Here is a 20,572-nt window from a genome sequence, read left to right on the forward strand (position 1 = left end):
CGCAGGTCCGGAGTGAGGCGAGTTTTGTCTTCTCGTCCTGCCCCTGGGATGGAGTTCACGGCTGGGACTGGGCGCTGGTATGCTTTTGTTTCAGGCCTGAAAGAGTGGCAGATCTTGCGGTTCTTCCAGAGGAGGAAGGGAGTTGGAGGAGCGAGAGGTGAGAGAGGCACCACAGGCAGCGGCGGCGGAGCTGCGGCGGCCCTTTTCTGCTGGAGTTGGTTGTCTCGTCTCTTCCGGTGAAGCGGAGCACCCCAGAGTCGCCTTCTTCTTTCAGCGCCGGCGCCTCAAGAGCAAGGCTGCGATACTGGCGTACGTGGAAGTGGCAGAGCTTACAGGTAGGCCTGTGCTTTTTGTATTTCATAGGGTCCTGTTGGCTTATTGTTTTCTTTAGAGATGGCTTGTTAGTCAGTTTGATTTTGAAAGAAGGTGACGGGAGTGCTGTTTAGTTGTTGCTGGTGCTAGGAACTGAGATTTGGTGTTGGTTTGTTAGTCAGTTGGGTTGTTTTTTCTTGGTGCTGGAAAGCGTAAGTTGGAATTGGCTTGTATGTTAGGTTTCCTTTTTGTTTCCTTCGGTGCTAGAAACTGAAAAAGGGAATTGGCTTGCGTTATGCTTTTGTCTTTGGTCCTAGAAACAGATTTGGCGTTGGCTTGCTTTTTCTTGGTGCTAGAAGCTGTAATTAGGAGTTGGCTTGTTACGTTGTTTTTTTCTTGGTGCTAGGAATTGAAATGTGGTGTTGGCTTGTTAGTCAGTTTGGTTGTTTTTTCTTTGGTGCTAGATTGTTTGTTAGTTGGGTTTTTCCATTGGTGCAAGAAACTGATAGTTGGAATTGGCTTGTTAGGTTTTTTTCTCTGGTGGTAGAAACTGATTTGGTGTTGGCTTGTTTTTTCTTGGTGCTAGAAACTGTAATTAAGAGTTGGCTTTTTTTTTTTTTTTGGTGGTAGGAATTGAACTTTGGTTGTTTTGGTGCTAGATTGTAAGTTGGAATTGGCTTGTATTTTTTTTTATTGGTGGTTTGAATTTTAACTTTGGCTTTTTGGTGAGTTTGGTTGTTTTGTTTGGTGCTAGATTATAAGTTGGAATTGGCTTGTATTTTTTTTTATTGGTGGTTTGAATTTTAACTTTGGCTTTTTGGTGAGTTTGGTTGTTTTGTTTGGTGCTAGATTGTAGTTGGAATTGGCTTGTTTTTTTTTATTGGTGGTTTGAATTTTAACTTTGGCTTTTTGTTGAGTTTGGTTGTTTATGGTTTGGTGCTAGAATAGATTTTGGTTTTTTCTTGGTGGTAGGAATTGAAAGTTGTGGTGTTTTGCTAGAGGGGGAAAAAGAAAAAAAACTTTGTGCCATTGTTGTTTTTTGGGTGCTAGACACTGGATTTTGCACTATCTCTAAAGAGATTTTTTTTTTTTTTTGGGAGGGTGGTGGGTTGATCGAACTCGGAATTTTGTGAGGGAGGGGGGCGCCGGGGCCCTCCCCTGGAGGGAGGGGGGCGCCGGGGCCCTCCCCTGGAGGGCCCGGGAGGGAGGGGGGTGCTGGGGAGCCTTGCTTACCTAGAAGGGAAGTTGCTGCTCTGCTCTCAACTTCTTTTTGAGTGTAGCTGGTGGAAAAGGTGAGTCTAATGGAAAAATAAAACAATGGAAGTGCCCTTAAAGCTTCCTTGTGAGAGGTCTGTGAGGCCAAATTGCTTTATAGTTCTGGAGAGTTTTTTGCATTTGTATGTCTCTTGTAGTTAAGTTTTAATCCTTATCTAAGATGATGCCTGTTGTGTAAAGTCCTCAGTTGTATCGAGGACAGGTAATGTAAAGGCTTAAAAAAGATTGTGTATTTAAGTAGTGAAGAATTGGGCCTCTGTTTTAAGAGAAATATCTTTACCTGTTCTTCTACAGGTTTGCGTCAAGAAGAAGGTCTATGCGTAGCTCTGTTCTTCCTCTTTCCGTGTGCTTCCCCCAGAAACTGTGAACGTCTACGGTTGCTTCCAAGTGCTGGGAAGCAGGTGATGATGCGTCTGTTTTCTTAGAAGATTTCTCATTATTATTATTATTATTATTATTATTGGAAATGCTGCTTTTACCAAAGGCGAGAATGCTCTGTTAGGAATTTACATTACTAACGTGGACTGCGATGGAATGGCTGAATGCAGTTACCTTAAGTTTTTGTGGAGGCCTATTTGTCTTCAACTTAACAAAACTAGAACTTCTAACTTTATCTGGGGGGAAAAAAAGAGGATGTGCTGGTTATTTGTGTACTTAAGGCTCATTCCCTAGCTTAGTTATCTCAGGGGACGAGAAAGGGGACAAAAATTACTCCTCGTGCAATCATCAAATGAGCATTCTATGTTCTCTAAAAAAAAAAAAAAACAAAAACCACCAAACTAACAAAACCAGGAAGACATAAATCCGTATAGAACAGTTTAACAAGTTATCTACTTCAAAACTGTAATGTATAAAACTTGCATTACTCACTGAACTGAATTGTGTGGAGTGCTTCCTGGGTGTGCCGCGTTGCGGTTGAATTTCGGAATAATGATCCTTCTTGAATTTGGTAGAGCTTCCTGAAGTTGAAGGCGAGGGACCTGTTGGGAGAGCAGAGCGATGACAACTCTTTCAAAAAACTTTAATCTTTTTAAGTAAAGTACACTGATAATTCTCTGCTTTTCAGCTAGATAATGCAAACTAGAGCTTCTCAAATAAACGCTTTACCTTAGCTTTTGTGAAGTTAGTTTCCCTGCGCTTTCACCCCCGACTGTAATGCGAACGACTCGAAGCTGTCCTCCTTTGCGTTTGCCTTGCCTGTAAAATGAAGTGAACTGTTTGGTTTCTGCCTTTGTGTGAGATGTTTGTGTGTAGTGGGTTGCCTCTCGATAGAAGAGTTGGCAATTATTCATTTGCTTTGCTGTGAGTTGTTTTGCAGAATAAGATATTAACAAATTCAGGACAGAAACTGCAGCTAGTTTACTGAGCTGTAATGCTGCCCTAGTGTAATTGCAACTCTATTGAAGTGACTAGGTGATTTTCTTCATGAGAAGAAGATGGCTGCAGATTGTTAGCATGTCATTTCCTGCGGACAAGAAGAACACGAATTAGAAAAACCCTCCGCAGGAAATTGTACTACTGAGTTTTGGGAGAAAAGTAATCAATAAACTTAACGTTGAAATGAAGTGTGTGTATATGTGGTATTTGTTTACAGAATCAAAAAGTGGGGGTGTGGAAGAGACCTTACCCTCCTAGTCCTGCGCGAGACCGAGACAGCCTCCAATTCCATCTCCACGAGCGTTGTCCAAATGCTACCTTAACTCACAACTGGGGAAGGGACTCCTGCCACCCCTGCCCGGTACGGTCTGTGCAACCCTAGGGGGCAGATGCTCCTTCTCCCAACTGTCTGTCACCTGACGCAGCTCTATGCTGTCCCCTCAGGGCTGCTTGCTGCCGCTGCTCGGCGGCTGCCTCCTGTGTGAGGAGCTGTAGCCTGCTGTGAAGCCTCCCCTCGGCCTCCTCTGGGCTGAACTAAGTGTAAGAGCAGGGCAGCTTGTCCCAAACCTGTACCCCCTGGCTCTCTCTGTCTTGTATCACAGAAGCAAAAAGGTGGGTGGAAAAGGTCGCTAAGATCATCTAGCCTAACCCTCAGCTCTTCCCTGCCCCATACTTAACCTGTGAAACTCAATGCGACAGCAGCCCTTTCATCGGCGCTTCGACAAACAGAGACTCCTCCTGCTCCTTAGGCATTCTTGTGGAAAAGAATTTCTTCTACTTTTCAACCAGAATCTCCACTAGTGTAACTTAGGGCTGTTCCCTAGCGCTGAGCTACGTGGGAATAAAAGCGGATCTTTCCTTCACTACAGCTTTCTTTGTTGTAGTTGTGGAGAGTGAGCTTTAGCTCTCCGCTGGACACTCTAATAAAATATATTTTGTTTAAGCTGTGGTCATAACTGCAGGCAGTTATGGTCTGTACATAAAACCGGCATGGACCCATCCCTGGTGTAGAAACTCATCAAACTTGATGCTACTGGGACTGTGCGGCGTACTACTGCATTGAGATCTCTGTCCAAAGCCTTTTACCCACAAGGGCTCAAAAGATCCTCCTCGTTTAATGTCGTCCACAAACTTACTCGATCCACACTCAAGTCCCCTGTCCTGAAACTGAGAAGAAAGCTGGCTCTGAAAACAAGCCCTGTGCGCCTTGTCTAGCCACTGTCCGCCAAGCTCTAGCAATCCCGTTTAACACTGCGAGCCTCTTCTTATGGGGCCAATTAATAGGTCACTGTTTTGTTGGTTTAAAGAATTGCGATTGGAAATGCTGCTTTCTAAGGCGGAGTTCAGTTTTTGGACATGCTTGCCTGACAGGGATTTTCCTTACGTACTCAAACAAGTAATACACGCTTAGAACTGAACTGCATGTGAAGAAATTTCTGTAATCCAGGCGTTCTCTTAAGCGGCTGAATACTGCTGAGCAGTGATTAGCTCGGACAAACAGTCAAAAAACAAGGAGATGGCAATTAATAGCCACAACAGACAGTTGAAGTTAATGGACACATCCCTCTAATATAGGAACATAACACAAGAAGCCTTAATTGGTAATAAATTAACAGCTAATGACTGAAGATCTCCTCCCGCTAACCGTTGGCTGTTTGTAACCCCTACGATCCCAGTTATTTCAATATTCAAATTTTATGCATAATGATGCTATTACTACATATTCCACTCTTAATACCCTGAATGACTGAGTGACAAGTACAATTTGCAGGTAGAAGGCCTAAAACCGCCGAAAAACCCCTTCTGTATTTCTTAGGCGCGCATTCTGAAGAGAGCTTCTGCAATAACTGCCTTTATAAATGTATTTTTCCTTATAAATGGAATACTCTCTTTAGTGTCTCTTTATCCAGAGGCCCAGGCTGGCTTTAAATGTATTCTTCCATCACTGAATAAAAGAAATGATTTGCTTTTCCTTTCTTTATTTTTTCTGATATGTTATGGTAAAACAGAAATCAAAGCTCTAATCTTTAACTCACGCGGGCTTTGCGACCGTGAACAGCATTTGACTGTTTCCAAAATCTGACCCTTGATCCTTCCTTGCTGATGCTGAACGTCGGTCCCTAATAGCGCAGGACGTGAGGAAGCTCTAACTTTCTCCCATATCTGTACTCACGTGTGATAATAACGTGCACAGTAATTTGACTAATGCATCGCATTGGGTTACCCAGTAAGAACACGAATTCCCCCCCAAACGTGTACACAATGAATTTCAAACTACAGGCGTTTTAAAAACAAAAAAAACAATCAACCAACCAACCATCCGAGAACAATAGTAGGTCTTTTAAACTTCTTTACCTGATTTAACGGTTCGTAGGTTCTTAAGTATCAGACGCGCCAAAAACCAGTGGTAGAAGCAGGAAAAATAAGGAAAGAGGAGAGCTACAGACATGGTCTTACACATCTTATGGCTTATAGTATAAGCCATTTAAGTTACCTACGCACAGCAGCCTTGGAGAAGCCAGGCAGAACTGCTTCCCAGAGAAAAGTGGAACGATGAGAAGAACTTGAAAAGGAATAATCGCTTGGAAAAAGAAAAATGCAAAGGTAACCGAAAAGAAAATGTAGCGTCTGGCAGCTGAGGGATTAACCACCACGGAGAACTTTCTGCTCCTCCTTCTCCCAGTCACTCCCGAAAGGTATTTGAGCTTTTAGTTTTTTAGCTTCAGTAACCCTATACTGAAATGCTAAGGTTCTCTACGTGGTAAAAAACAGCCCTCGGATTGCCTTTTTATTTTCCTTTTCAGAACGCAGGAAGTGTGATTCCACACCAATATCCTACGTGGTCAGAATTTCTGAGTGTGCTCACACCATCCTCTCAACAGATCGCAGATAACTTCGTGAACGAGTAACCGGCCAATTAGGGGAAGTTGGGAGCGAATTTAATTAATTAATTAACAATCAGATAACATTAAAATTAAATGTTCTTTTCTAAAGAAAAAATGGAAATAAAGCTGTTTCAGCGGGGCGTTGAAACAAGTCTCGGTTCTCTGGCTCAGAAGCGCGTCTCTGTGTCAGCCTTACAGTTTTGCTAAAGACAGGGAAACGGAAGAGAGTGCTTTGAACTTGGGCTTCCAAACACCGAATTACTGCATTAGCTATTATTAGCTAATATTAGCTATTTTCTCCCTTGAGCTAAAGACAGTCAGACCTAAAAAATCCCTGTCGAGAAAAATCCCTCGTCCACTTTGCTAGTAACTTTGAGGAATTTCAGCCGAGAGGCAAAAGCATTTCACCTTGGGAGAGGAGTTCCCACGCTTGGGAGTCTCTGTGATCTTAAAGAGGCGCAAAGTATGCGCAAAACCCCGATAAAGCGCATAGCGTGTTGGAAGCCTCCGTCTCCGCAAAGGGAGGAGGCGACGCCGTACCTAATTGTCAGGACTTAGCAGTGAATGAAATGGGTTTGCAGTAAGGTGCCCCTCGGCCAGCGCAAAGCCCCATCTGGAGTCCTGTGCCCTCAAAGTGAGAAATACTGGGAGCTGTGCGAGTGGCTGCAGAAAAAGCCCTAAGGGTGACCTAATGGCTGCAGCGTGTCTCCTACGAAGAAAAGTTGATGGAATCGGGTTTGTTTAACTTGGAGAAGAAAAAGCCTCGGCGTGGCCTTCCTAGCACTCGAAGGAAGCTTTACAACAAGAAGGGGATCAACTTCTTACATGATCTGTGTAACAATACAATGTGATAGAGATCACAACAACAACAGCAGCAGCAGCAGCAGCAGAGTAGCAAAGCCTCCGGCTGCAGCAAATGAAAATGAGCCTAAAAGCAGCAGCTGAAAAATGAAGGGGGAAAAAAAGCTGCTTACCCTCAGGAGACCACAAACTCACCAGACAAATGGCTCCTGCTTCCCCTGCCGGCCCTTAAATGAGGTCTGGGAAGGGGTGGATCCTGGCTCCACCCCTAGCAATAGCTCAGGTACATTGGATGCACCTGAGTTTGCCTGGGTGGGCCCTGACTTCTCACCACGTGCTCAATCGCCACTTCAGGCTGCGACTCGGCATTTCTGCTACAAACTGACAGTGATAGGACGAGGCGGGATGGCTTTAAACCCTCGGCTTAAACGCTGCTGCGAGGCAGTGGCTCGGCGTTCTTAAAAAGGTCGTGACTGCTCCGCCTCTGAGGGCCATCGAGGCCGGGTCAAATGGGGCCCTGGGCATCCTGATCCAGTGCTGGCAGCCCTGCCTGTGGCAGAGGTGTTTGCACTAAGTGGTCTTTAAGGTCCTTTACGACACCAGCTTTTCTATGATAGATATGGATCGATGGAGGCAGAACCAATTCTTTTCTTTTTTACACGTATTCACGGTATATGATTAGATTAGTATTATTAGATTAGATTATTAGGTATATGATTAGGTATATGATTAGCCCATTCCAGTGCCTGACCACCCTGTCTGAAAAGTAATACTTCCTAATGTCCAGCCTGAATGTCCAACCATTCCCTCTGGTCCTATCACTAATGACACGAGAGAAGAGGCCGACCCCCAGCTCCCTACAACCTCCTTTCAGTAAGTTATAGAGAGCAATGAGGTCTCCCCTGAGCCTCCTCTTCTCCAGGCTGAATGTTCCCAGCTCCTTCAGCCTCTCCTCGTACGGCCTGTGTTCCAGACCCCTCACCAGCTTTGTTGCCCTCCTCCTCTAAGGCTGGCTGGACAGCCTTTACGTCTGCGAACTGCAAACTGACACGAGTCTCCTTTTCCTTCGGTGGCCTTTGCCACGTAAGGCTCCACACAGCAGCTTTTCATCTGCGATACTTTCCCACAGTACAACGTGATTAGTCTGTGAACAGGGTAAATTTCTTTCCATTTTTTGGTAATTCACTGTATGCTTCTTTAGCACGCGATACTTCTCCTGATTATGTTCCACATTTCTTGCTTTCAGGCCAGTGCATAATCACCTCAAAGATTCCTAGCTGACTAAGATTCCCCATCCGTGCTCACTGTGTAATCAGCGCAGTCCGGTAACTCCAAGTGGCATCAGTGGCATGATGGGCAGAGGGAACCTTTCCCTTGAACATCCGGTTCAGCACTGGCAGTCGAGGTTGCTAGAAGGAGCTGCGTTTCAGTACCGACTGCTTCGGAAGCGGCCCGAACCCCCTCGTACGCAGCTAAGATCTTCTTTTCAGCACTCTGCAGCCCCCTTGTACGCTCGACTCCGGAAACCCAGGGGTCGGCCTCGGGTCTCTCCTGAGGCTCTTTGCCACAGGCTCCATGTGGGACTTTTCTCTCCGGCAGCAGTATAGAAAATGTTCTTTACGACCTGTCCTGTCCATCCTGGCCCCAGGGCCGCAGCATGGGCTATCTCCTGTATAGCCCATATATCTCATATATATATAGATATATATGTATAGCTCATATATCTCCTCCTATAAGCCTACTGCTGCTCAGGGCTCCACGTCAAATTATGCTTCTTCCATGTCTTACAACGAGGCTGTCGTTTGGAACACGCGTTCTCCAAAAGCCCAGTGGTGTCTCTTTCTTGCTGCAGGGTGGAGACGTAGCAGCGATGTAGGCGGTCGCATCTCCTGGGATGTGACGACGCCCATCGTGCCATTTTAATCCTAGGAACTGCTTTCCCTAGGCAGGCCCTTTCACTTCGCGTTAATTAATAGCGAAACGAGCTAGCAGAAGAATTTGGATTATTCACTGCGCTTTCCTGAAAACTTCTGCTGTATCCCCCCACACAACAATATCGCCAATAGACTGCAGATGCCTGGGAGCACCTCCCCGTTCCAATGCGGTTTGTATCGACCCACAGCAAATGGTTAGGCTGTGTTTCCACCTCTGAGGCAAACAGTTGCAGTTGTACCGAGCGCCCCTGGAGATGAAAGCAAACTGGCCTGCGTTCTGTGGCCAAAGAAAGGGGAAAGAAGGCATTAGCGAGGCCAGTGTTGGCATACCACAAGGCTGCTTGTGACTCCAGTTCATACAGGAGTTCTAACGTGTCCGGGACAACAACCCTCAGTGAGGTGTGACTTCATTCGGGCCACGGTAGACTACCGTCAACCTCCACGGGCTTGGCACACTTGCCATTTGGGGATGTCAAAAGTTGAGTGAGTTGGGCTTATTGCTCCCTGACTCTTTAGCTGATGAATCACCTTATGAACGGGAAGCGAGGAATCTGTGCGGGTGCGGTACTGCTATCTGTGCTATGTTTTTGTAGCAACTGGTACCTGTTGCTTTTCCACTTGCACTTTTGAAAGAATCCGAAAAGATGTTTAGCAGACAGAGTTTTAAATGTCGGACCGACTCAGCTCCGTTAGGGAACGATAAATGAACTTCTTTTATTGAACAAACCTTACGCACTTTTGCACTGTGCAGAACTTCGTAAACTGCACTTCCTCACCGGAAGCGCAGCAGCAAATCGAATCAAGCACGACTTCTAAAATGAAGAATCACATCACGAACACTGGAAATACCAGCAAAGCTTCTACATGAAGCACATACTTTATATATTAACTTATAGTTTTATTTAACTTGCAGTTTATAGTTATATTTAACTTATAGTTTCCTAGGAGGTTTCTGGAATGTACGGAAGATAACTTTCTGATGCAGGTGATGAGAGAGCCGTCAAGAGGATCTGCCTCACTAGACCTGCTGTTCACAGAGGTCTGGTGGGAGATGTGGAGGTCAGGGGCTGTCTTGGACATAGTGATCGTGAAATGGTGGAGCCAGGAGGGGGAACGGCGTAACTGCTACCTTGGAATTCTGGAGGGTGGACTTTGAATTATTCATAAGAGAAGCAGGGTAAATCTCCTGGGTTTCAGTCTTATAGAGTAAAGGGGTCCGAGATGGCTGGTCACTTCTCAAGAAGAAATCCTAAAGGCACAGGAGCTGGCTGTCCTTCGGAGATGCAAAATGAGCCAGCAGGAAAGAAGACTGGCGTGATGAATAGGGAGCTATTCTTGAGACTCCGGGAGCAAAAGAGAATCTATCTCCTGTGGAAGACGGGATGGGTGACTCAGAAAGAGAACAAAGAAGTTGTTAAGATGTGTAGAGAGAAAATCAGAAAGGCAAAAGCCCGGCTTGAACTCAACCTGGCCGCTGGGGTAAAAAGGAACAAGAAACTCTTTTACCAATACAGTAACAGTAAGAGGAAGACTAAGGAGAATCTCCATTCTTTACTGGATGAGGCTGGGAATGTGACCACTGAGGAAAGGAAAAAGGCAGATGTTCTGAATGCCTTCTTCATGGCTGTCTTTAAAGGTCAGACCAGTTATCCTCAGAGAACTCCGCTCTCTGACCTGGTAGTCTCAGCTGCAGGGCGGACTGAACCCCCCTCTGATTCAGGAGGACGCCGTTAGAGACCTACTACTCCAGCTGGACTGTTGTAACTCCATGGAGCCGGACGAGATTCACCCGAGAGCGTTGAGGGAACTGGCGGAGGCCGAGCCACTTGCCATTATCTGTCAGCGCTCCTTGCTGACTGCTGAGGTCCCAGGAGACCGGAAGCTTGCCGACGTGATTCCCGTCTGCAAAAAGGGTTGTAAGGAGGATCCGGGGAACTACAGGCCTGTTAGCCTGACCTTGGTGCCAGGGAAGTGTATGGAGTGGACTGTTTTGGTGGAGATCACGCAGCATGTACGAGACGACCGGGGGATCGGGTCTAGCCGGCACGGGTTCGTGCAAGGCAGGTCCTGCTAGGCCAACCTGATCTTGTACGATCTAGTGACCCATCTGGGAGATGAGGGAAAGGCTGCTGATGTAGTCTACCTAGACTTCAGCAAAGCCTTTGACACTGTCTCCCACAGTATTGTCCTGCAGAAGCGGGTGGCCTGTGGCGGGTACGCTCTTGACTGGATAAGAAACTGGCTGGAAGGCTGGGCCCAGAGAGTGGTAGTGAGAGCTAAATCCAGCTGGCAACCTGTCAGGAGTAGTGTCCCCCAGGGGTCGGTGCTGGGGCCTGTCCTCTTCAATATCTTTATTGATGGCCTGGATGAGGGCATTGAGTGCCCCCTCAGTAAGTTTGCAGATGACACCGAGTTGGCTGGAAGTGTGGATCTGCCTGGGGGTAGTGAGGCCCTACAGAGGGATCTGGACAGGCTGAAAAGCTGGGCTGAAGCCAATGGGATGAGTTTCAACAAGGCCAAATGCCCGGTCCTGCACTTCGGCCACAACAACCCCAGGCGACATACAGGCTTGGGGCAGAGTGGCTGGAAGACTGTGTAAAGGAAATGGACCTGGGGGTATTGATTGATGCTCGGCTGAACATGAGCCCACAGTGTGCCCAGGTGGCCAAGAAGGCCAATGGCTTCCTGGCTTGCATCAGGAACCATGTGGCCAGCAGGAGCAGGGAAGTGACTGTCCCCTGTACTCGGCTCTGGTGAGGCTGCGCCTCCAGTACTGCATCCAGTTTGGGGCCCTCCCAGCAAGAAAGACATTGAGGCCCTGGAGCGGGTTCGAAGAAGGGCGACAAAGATGGAGAGGGGTCTGGAGCACAGGGCTTATGAGGAGTGGCTGAAGAAGCTGGGAATGTTCAGCCTGGAGAAGAGGAGGCTCAGGGGAGACCTCATTGCTCTCTATAACTTCCTGAAGAGAGGTTGCAGTGACCTGGGGGTCCGTCTCTTCTGTCATGTAACTGGTGATAGAACTAAAGGGAATGGCTTCAAGCTGTGCCAGGAGAGATTTAGGCTGGACGTTAGGAAATACTACTTTTCTGAAAGAGTGGTCAGGCACTGGAATGGGCTGCCCGGGGAGGTGGTGGAGTGACCGACCCCAGAGGTGTTCAAAGAACATTTGGATTTTGTGAGGAGGGACGTGGTTTAGGGAGAAGTATTGGTGATAGGTGGATGGTTGGACTGGTGATCTTGAAGGTCTTTTCCAGCGTTGGTGTTTTGGTGATTCTGTGATTATTATTCCTTGTTGATGAGCAGATGCCGAAAAGGTAAGTGGTTTCGTGTCCTATTTTGAAAAACTCTTCTTACTTTCCGTGTGACGTGAATATCTTATATGCTATGGTTTCCCTTTCCCAAAGTTATCTGTTACCTCTCTTAACCTCAGCAAAGTTATATTCCTCCATCTGAACACAAATCAGAACATATGATTTTGGAGACTCAGTAATTAGAAAATTACAATATTATGAATAGGCAGAGGAATCATAATTAATTACTGCTCTGTATATCTTTAAAGGTGTTTTGAACTTTTTGGTGAAGAATGAGATCTCGGGCTTGTTCCACTGTTACCCTGGGATGGAATCCGCTCCCCACGCCCTCACCTAGAGGTTCAGGGGCCTTGCAGACGAATGTATTTCCAAGTATTTTAAGTTAAGTTACAATAAATTAATAAAAACCAACAAACAAATACAGTTAAACTAAAATAAAATAAATAAAATTTCATGAGTTTAGAGAAAGTGAAAGCATTCTGTCAGCCCCCGGCTCCATAATCTTTGAAAGACTTCTACACGGTTCTATGGGTATTTCCTTTCCTTTGCTTAACAGTTCCATACACTTATATTGGAAACCTAATTTGCCTGCACTAGGATTTCAAAGGAGTTGAAAGCTGTTAATTTCGAAGTGAGAAAATGCAGCGTACTCGAGAGGAAGTGAATGATCCAACTCCTTCACTCCTTCTTTGCCAAATAAACTCCTGAGAACTTTACAAAACATGCTGGCAGATAGCACGTGCCTTCAGGCTCAAAATAATCCCGACAAACTAAACTTCGCCATGTCTAGATCTATTTAGGCACAATATTTCATCACTCTAAAACTGCATATTCATTATTTTATGCAGATGACTAAGTTATAGTTTTGCTGTAGTAATGTAATACCTTGTTCACTGAATTAGAACACCCAGACCTCTTCAGTTCGTTTAATTCTCCGATCTTCCTCAGGGAAATCAGGAGGATCGCTGTGTTTATATAAGCTGTCCAAATCCAAGTTTCGAATTAATGATTCCATTATCGGACAAAGGCAGACCCAACGCGTTTTCCAGATGGCTTCAAGCACCAATTATCTGAGATTTTCCAGGAAACCCGAACTTCAGGGTGAGATTGCCAGAGAAAAAAATACTAACCTGAGTTTGGGACATCCCCCAGCTGCACTGTCGCCTTGGTCCAGGTAAGGCCTGACTTCCCAAACGCCGTGCGTACTGCTGGATGTAGCGGAACTCAGACAGCATTCACATGTGCCGTCGGGCCGTGCACACTGCTCGTCTCAAAATCACGATTCCACTGATCTCCTGCTAGAAAATAATTTACAGAAAGAAGGCAGATATCTCACTCACCTCACACAATAAAGGCATTAAAACATACATATTATCCAGAAGCTCTCATTAGCGTCGCTGGCCAATTCTGGTTCGGTTTTTGTATGAGCAGAAGTGTGGGCTTCCCGGGAAAGAGCTTCTGATGATGGTACCGCAATAGCTGGTCGCAGAACTGTTAGCGGGGTAACAAATCCGTCGCCCTCAAAGAGGAACGGTCTGAGGCTGGAACAGGAGGCAGATTCTCTCATACTACGTCCTCAGTTCCTGAATACTTAGTCACCGTGCTTTTGCCACAGTTTTGTTACACACGGATAAATGGACATTTGTGCAATCCTTTTGGCCTGACGAATATTTGACGGCAGGGTGATTAATGCCTTCTCCTTGGTATATTACTTGTTACCTTATAATTTTTTGTTCTTACTCAAATCTATCCATCTGCCTGACAGTCTGCCCAGAACGCCTTATGAAAATAGTCAAAATTAAAACAGCACGGGGAGGGGAAGGGTACAGAGAAGAATGCTTAGCAGGGGAGCTAAGCGTCAGGTAATAGCTTGACTCGTTCTTCACAAAAGCTGAGCAGAATATGGCAGCCTTAACGTCAGCTGCCAACTTCAAAAAACCTAACACCTGTGAGAAGAAACTCTTCCTCCTAATTATACCTCGACACTGTCCTCTGTAACAGAGTCAGTATTTTGCCAGGAATAAACATCGCTATTTCTTTCCTAGGCAAGCTGCTTGGCTGTTTCAATTGTCTTTTAAATATTAAGGAGCTGGAAACATTCGTCACATCCTGTGCTGTTTACACAGCATCACACAGTCCCCCTTGAAACCAAGACGCTTTACGGCAAGCTCGACACGCGGTTCCATCCAAACATTTGCTACTGTATTTGCCAACCACAAACAGATTTCTGCAAACGCTGAGCAAAGCTTTAAAGGTTCTGACAGCCACCCAAAGTTGTGCTAGCACGAGTGCCGAGGAAAGGTGGTGTCAGGACACTCGGCCTCCACCGCTACTACCTGGATGTGGGAAGAGACGTGAACGCAAAGCGCTCACGGCTCCGCACAGCACAGCTCCCGGCAAAGACTTGCTGCCCGGCCTCTACAACCCTGCTCTTCCAAAGCACTGCAGAGCGCAAAGAGCACAAGGACAGTTAGAGAAAAGTGTGAAAGGGTAACTTACGTTGTATAGAGAAACACTGGGAAAGGACTGCTGTGGTTTCTTCAGTATTTTACACTGACGTTGGAAGAGAAGGCAGTCAAAATAGGACACCTACTGAAATCTCTCTTCAATTCTCTCTCTCTGTTCGTTTACTCTCCAGTCGCTGCGCCTGAAGAAATGCAACAGTCAAAAGTTTATCCCCTGCTATTTCCGAGCGATGCGGCCGACTCTCCTTGACCATGTACTGATCATGTAAAATCAGACAAAAGCAGGGGAGGCGAGAAGCAATCTAGCTTGAGCCTGAAACTTCTGAACTGGGCGTTTTCTGTAAAAGCTGCTCTTGTGTCAGAAGCTCCCATCGCCACGCTAACTTGCAGAGCGTGGACTCATCCATCTGGTTTTCGTAAATTGCAAATTACAAGCGAAGCAGGGAACGAGCACAGCCCGGTTTTCGCTGAACTCCCCAGGCACCAGCCTTACAAGTAACCCGAGGTACAAAGGCTTTGCGAACAGCGGGCCAGCCCACGCCGCTCTGCTCTCCGTCACGCGTGTGGCTGGGCTGGTGGGCTGGCTAACTCCCCAGGCATCCCCCTGCTCTGCGAGCGGCACGCTGCCCAGGGATGTGCTGAGCGGCGCTCCCCCCCGGCGAAAAAAAATGAGCCTGCAGCATCCTTCCCGGCATGAACAGCCTTTTCGGAAAGGGAATTTAAAATAAACACGAGGTTAAATAAATAAAAAAGAGAAACTGCGCATTTCTTAAAACAGTTCAACAGTTTAGGAAGTCAATTAGAACAACCTGATGCTTATTAATAGCGAACAGGACGCAGGCGCCCGTACTTCAAACATTTCCAGGTGGGAAGGAAATACGCTGCGGGTTTTTTTGATTTGCTGTTGTATTTTCCTCTCAGAATTAGTGGAGAGCTGCCTGACGGAAAACCTCTGAGATGATCCTGCCCATTGATTGCCACAATGAGCATTTTAATCAAAAGCATCGTAAAGTCTCTAAAAGCACCCAGAGAAAGCTGGTGACTCCAAGCTCCTAAAGCCATGTTCACTCTCTATTTTCAGCTACTTAAAGGTCCTGCCAGAGGCTTCAGGGCTAACACACTTTTTTTTTTTAGACAGTTCAAGGTCAGTAGTAAACTGCATTGTTTTTCTAACACAAACACCGAGGAAACTATTTCCCCCTTGTCTATATCAGATAAAGAAGTTTTGTGTTACTTGAAATCAGAAAATGTTATTTTTGTGTTCTTTTTCTTTATCATCTTGTATTTAGCCTTTCGTTTCACCCGAGGACTTCTGCAAGCTTTTCTACTGGGAACGATCTCACTCGGTTTAACGCTGAGAACCTCCAAGGGAGGCAGCTTTCCTTAAAGCGTGAATCGGTGAGTCGTTAACAAAATAAAAACACCGCTGTAAACGGTCTGCCTCAAAATTTCAAGGCTTGTCACTTGCTCCATTTCATTCTTTGCGTGATTATGCTCCTCTATCTGGATTAGAACCGATATGACTAGATTGGATTGATACTTAAAAAAAATAAAAAATAAAATAACTAATTAGTATATGCAAAGGAGAAAACTATGAACTAATTTTATTCATGTGTATTTTTGCCCGGGCTATTACAATTCCTTGCGATAACTGTAGAAGTCATTGAATAATTTCAATCGAATCTGATAGACTGCCAGAGTTCTCAAAGATATTATATTCCTACAGCTTTTGTGAAGACAGGCAGCCCTCCAAGATGAGTGAAATACAGTCCTGTGATCCAATATAAAAGGCTACACATAAGCTCAGTCGTATTATTAGACACACAAACAAGAAGTACTTGAGAATAGATTTCATGGGTCCTACTACTCAAATGCTACCACAGTTGTATACCTTCAGCCTGCATTCTAGCTTTTTTTTTTTCTCTGTCCATGCAGAAACATCAGAAGATATCTTTTTGATACAGCAGTAAACGGGGCTTGTTAACAGTTGTGTTATTTTTCCTCTCACTTAGTGATCAAGTAAAGTGAACTCACTCTTTTGGGTGTTACGAGCAGGGGCTGTAGGATTGGCCTGAGTGGCTGGAGTGGCTTCCCGGCACCGCCGAACGGCTGAAATCCACTGAGTCATCGCACGCAGCAAACTATTTTCCCCGTGCTCTCATTTGGCAACACTAGAGGCTAAACAAAAATTTGGATCAGAATTTCTTTGTTCTGTAAAAAGCTTTCAGCTTTCAAGAGGAACGTGCTTTAAAATTAAGCCTTCTATAATTTGTAGCTTCTTTGAAGGCAGAAAGGGGGTTTTTATATCACAGAATAATCACTTTATCACAATGAGCTCACTACAGAGAGACTACTGTAAGCCTCTCACAACAAACATTGAAGTCCTTTCTTTAATCCACTCCCCCACAGCACTCTAAATTACCTCCCTCCATCCCCAACTAATGATGCGTCTTGAAACATGGAACAAGGAGAGCAATTCCCAGACTAGATCGTGTGTAAAACCTGTATCGTGTCGTATATTTTCAAGTTATTAATCATCCTCCATTTGCAACGTTGGTTTCACGGCAAGTAGATTAGTTTATTAACTTCTGTACTTCGATAATCCTGGATGCAGCTGTTTTCATGTTCCTTTACTGGAGGCTATTTATTTATCTTATTTAAACAATCACTCACAGGTTATGCAGTGAGAAGCTCTGGTTTAGAGAATATCATATTGTAATATATATACGCTTAATTTCTTTCTACTTGGTTGGCCATAAAGTATTATAAAGTTTACATAAAAGTATGCAAGTCGTGGCATTTTCTCACAAAGTTCTCCCACATTTCCTGTTTTCTGAACTTCCTCGAAATTGAATGCGTTTCTTATTATTCCAATGATCCGCATGCTGTGCTGCCGGTACCTGTGCCTGCCCTTACCAAACCGCGCAAAGATCGCCTTCCTCCTTCTGTCAGTTACTCTTGTATGTATCCCAGCTTTGTGATAATCACAGGCCCTTTTTGGGGGGGAAGTTCCTATTCCCTATAGTTCTTGTCTGTTTTTATAGGCGTTTTTAACCAAATAAAATACCTTAAAAAAAAAACAACCGCAATACATAACGCTTTGTTGACTTCAAAATGGAGTCTGGACAGAAGCCATTCCTTTGATCCCTTCTCATTCATTCATTAATTTACATTCTATAGAAATCGGGCGAAGAAAAGAGGGACTCACGTTTACAAGGAAACCAACAGCAATCCTCCTGTTATTCGGCAGTAAGTCATCTTCCCTGACAATTAGGAGCAGATTCCCACTGTCCTAGTGTAGGTGTCCACTCAACTTCTCCAGTTGAACAAATGACGTCCTGAAAAAGATACAGGTCTTTTGCTAGGCGTGGACATAAAGGGAATTCAGATCGCAGAATCAAAACACAGAGATAAGCTTCATTCAGTAAAAAGGTTCAATTGGGTAACTCAGCAGACTGTTTTAAACAGTTTACTCATTTGCAATGGCTGCAAGCACCCGCTAGATCAGCACAAATGCCAGACCCTGACTCTCGGCCAGTCCCTCATTGCCTGCCTTGAATACAGTTCTGTTGTAGAGGCAGCGTGTGCCTGCTGGCCCATGTCAAGACTGTCTTTCTCAACTCCCGGAAAATCAGGAACCCCTTTCCTCCTTTTTCACTTTCCCAGAGAAAACATCTCAAAAGCTGATGCGTAATAGATCCCACTGTTAGATCTACGTGTGGGCGCTGTCAGTGCTTTGCTTTATACAGCATCCAGATTTAGAAGGATCAGTGTGATTTACAGAAGTAAGGAGAACCAGCAAACAGATTTACGTAGCGTTATCTAGTTACCTAAAAGACTCTATGGGCAGTGAGGCCTAAAATCATTGTACTAATCTTTTCTCTTTGACATGCTTTCTTTATGGGAACAGTACCTAATCCCTTGTTTTCAAAGACTTCTCGGAAATCCAACTTCTTCAGCTTCACTGTTGACTTACTTTGTTACATCTGAAATGTGTGGTTTTAACAAATCCCACTTGCGCCTAATCCTTTCTTCTCAGACAATCCATAGGTCCAGTTACATCAGTAACTTGAAAAAGTCCGAAAAACAGGAACACAAGCCGTGCTTCTCCCCGCTGAAGTCTCGTCATTCGTTTTGTAGCCGTTCATTTGTCTCCTAGCTTTAATACAGAACTATAATCCTGGACCCTGGCACTCAAAAAGGAAAACGTACAATGCTTAATTATAAAAAAGGAACCGATATCAAGTTATTTCATATCAAGCTTAAATTTTCAAACTGCTACGGGAGAAAGTCTCACTTAGTTCCAAACACAATGCCGCAGCTCACAGAGGTTGGTGCGTCTCGCTGTCCAGCGCTACCTACCTGACTGACTCAACTCTGCTTACCCACGCTCCCGAAACAATTATGCTGGGGAGTTAATAGCGTAAGGAACTAACAGAGCCTTCTGGAAGTAGCCTTCCGCTTAAAACTGATTATGCCTGCTTTCTCAAACAGATGAGGGTAATTAAAGAAAAAAGGGTATGAGTTCTGCGGCCGCTGACTGGGCAAACACGAGGCAGAAGAAAAGAGATTCTGCTGAATGAGTCAGTGTTTCTAGCCTTCCGAGTTTAGGTGCTTGTTACAAAATGGAATAGTTCTGAGTAGCAAAGATGGTCTTCGAAATTGTAGCTGGCTCCTCTTGGGACAATGCCTCCAAATGCAAAATTATCATACAAATTTGCACGCTAAGACAGATCTGTAACAAATGCAGTAAAACAAAATTAATGTTTATATAAAAGGCCATTTTCATTTATTCTGATCATTAACAAATGTTCTTCTCAGGTTTCAATCCGGAAAGTCTTATGTAGACGAAGAGCAATTTGCAAATGATGTTTTAAACCTGTACTGTTTGTCACAACTGGGTTCCACTCAGTCACTTCCTGACTGTGTTAAATGTAATGGCAAAATGTGCTCTGATTAAATAACTAAGCCCTTGGCCACTGCAATATGCAGCTTATCTGACAACTCCCCAGAAGCCTGGAAAACTTTTCTCCTCTTTTTTTACTTCCTTCTCTTTCAACCAAGGAATTGTTTTCAACAATGCAATTAGAGAGAACACAAGAAATGAGGAACAAAAATTTTGAAGCAATAGAAAAAAAAAATGTACTTTATATAACTATGTTAGCAACTCAGATATTTGTATATGCAGCATCCCAATCATTTGTAATTAACTGTGGTCCTCCCATAGTTGTAATTTACCACAGATAAAAATAGCCACGAGTAGGAGAGAATTGCTCTTCAGCTATTGTAAATGAATGCAACTCTTACACTATGAAACATTTCCCCTAAACATACTATGAGCTCAAATGACAACAGGATATCAAATGCTATCAAACAGGGTATTTTTTCTGGGCTCGTACCTAGCCATACTCAGAACACATTTTTGGTGGCTTAGATAAAATTAAATCCAAGTCCTAATAGTTACTTTTGTGAAATCAAAAGGCAGTAGAAGTTTTTGTGAAGCAGAGACTTGTTTACCTTGGCCCATCTCTACAACCAAGTGATGAAACACTGCTGCTTCACAAGCAGTTTATCAATTGCATCAGACAGTTCGTAACGCTTGGATTTTAAGGTGTATTTTTTCCTTTGTCTGCCCCCTGCCTGCCGTATCCTTCAGGAGTCTCAAAATAAGAATTGTAACTGTGCAGGTCAGAATGACAATGCACTGCTTTCCATAAATGTAATTTCCTGACGACAGTTTACAGCTTCTTGTAAGCGTGGATTGACCGCAATCCACGTAAGGATTCCTCTGCTGCCACCTGCTTCTCATTCAGGTTTACCTGAACTGATACTCCTAAAGGGCAGATGAGGATCTGAAGTTATGCCCTGTTAGTCTCTTACTATTTAGTGGCGAGGCGCTTCGTACCTGGATGCCCTGAAGAAAATGCTTGCATCTATTTTCTCAGTTTAAAGCATTTTACTTCTTCCCTTCCCTTTGCCTCCATTTCCCCCTTCCTGGTGATGTAGGTTTTTAATAGTCTTGCTATCTCACACGTGACCTAGTTCCAGGTTCTGCTTACATTGATGCCTCTTGTCTCTTTCCTCTGGCACTCTGGCGTCCTACACTCCACAGAACGTCATCTCACAGAGCTTTCTGGGAGCACCACGCCAATAGCCTTCCTTTCCACAGCCTGCTTTTTCCTCAAGATCAGTTTTGAGAGGCTGAACTTCTG

General features: G+C 44.8%; 1 long non-coding RNA gene across 1 annotated transcript; it reads left to right on the forward strand.

The window, feature by feature from the left end:
- The first annotated feature begins 233 nt into the window (after positions 1 to 233).
- LOC128084232 (uncharacterized) lies at positions 234 to 2,200 on the forward strand. The gene is made up of 2 exons (XR_008208397.1): positions 234 to 335; positions 1,882 to 2,200. It is a non-coding gene; the product is annotated as an uncharacterized LOC128084232 (long non-coding RNA).
- The last annotated feature ends 18,372 nt before the right edge of the window (positions 2,201 to 20,572 follow it).

The sequence above is a fragment of the Tympanuchus pallidicinctus genome, unplaced genomic scaffold (assembly GCF_026119805.1).
Source record: "Tympanuchus pallidicinctus isolate F22 unplaced genomic scaffold, pur_lepc_1.0 scaffold26, whole genome shotgun sequence".
NCBI classification, from domain to species: domain Eukaryota; kingdom Metazoa; phylum Chordata; class Aves; order Galliformes; family Phasianidae; genus Tympanuchus; species Tympanuchus pallidicinctus.